This window comes from Mastomys coucha, unplaced genomic scaffold (genome assembly GCF_008632895.1).
Source record: "Mastomys coucha isolate ucsf_1 unplaced genomic scaffold, UCSF_Mcou_1 pScaffold15, whole genome shotgun sequence".
Taxonomy (NCBI): Eukaryota; Metazoa; Chordata; class Mammalia; order Rodentia; family Muridae; genus Mastomys; species Mastomys coucha.
In genome coordinates this window covers 140,036,144-140,036,936 of record NW_022196897.1, presented here as the reverse complement: position 1 = coordinate 140,036,936, position 793 = coordinate 140,036,144, and the positions used below count along the sequence as shown (strand labels likewise).

General features: G+C 53.1%; 1 protein-coding gene across 1 annotated transcript in view; it reads right to left on the bottom strand.

Annotated features, from left to right (window-relative positions):
* The window catches only part of Bpifb1 (BPI fold containing family B member 1), a 33,776-nt gene extending 33,212 nt beyond the window's left edge, over window positions 1–564 (bottom strand). The window contains exon 1 of the mRNA XM_031373727.1: window positions 490–564. The gene's annotated coding sequence lies outside the window, so the exon portion shown is untranslated. The remainder of the gene's footprint in view (window positions 1–489) is intronic.
* Between the last annotated feature and the right edge of the window lie 229 nt (window positions 565–793).

The window sequence follows — 793 nt, the reverse complement described above, 5'->3', positions numbered from 1 at the left end:
AGAGAGAGAGAGAGAGAGAGAGAGAGAGAGAGAGAGGCTTTTTAAGCTTCAGTGCAAACAGAAGCATGTTATAGACCTCTGGCAACCAACTCCTCCTTCACCCAGTGCTGGGAATTGAACCCAGAAGCCTAAGCAAGAGCCCCACGACTGAGCCCCACTCTAGGCCCTTGCTTTCTCCTCTCTAAGGAAGGATTTAATGAATGGTTGGAGATGTGCTGGAAACACATGAGCACCATGTCCAGCTCTTCTCTGAGTTATCATCACAAGGCTGGAGAGGCCAGGGATGGAATCATTTGCTTACTGCCACTCGATTGTGCCACAGTGCCACTCGATGGTGCCACAGTGCCACCTGACAGTGCCACAGTGCCACCTGACAGTGCCACAGTGCCACCACAGCATAGATTCTAGAAAATCCTCCCCAAGATATTGAGCATCAGCTACGCATTGAGCACATCCCGAGCTCATAATGCCTGGATTGCAATCTCTCACCTGGGGTGGCTGAGTCCAGCAGTAGAACCTCTGAGACCCAAGTGAAGCGAGTTCTCTCACCTCTGCACCTGTTCTGGGGCCTGGGCCCTCCCAGGGCTTTGAATGTCTTGGTGTTTGCTTGGCCTCACGTCCTGGGGGCCAGCAGGGGTGCACAGGGGAACCTCCCTCATGACCCCCTTTACAGGGTTGGGTTCCTGTGCTAACATTTACTCATTCGGTCACCAGGTCATCTAGGAGAAAGAGGCACCAAGGAGTTCAACCTCTAGCCAAAGGCAAGCCAAGTTCACCACTGAAAAGTGGGGGG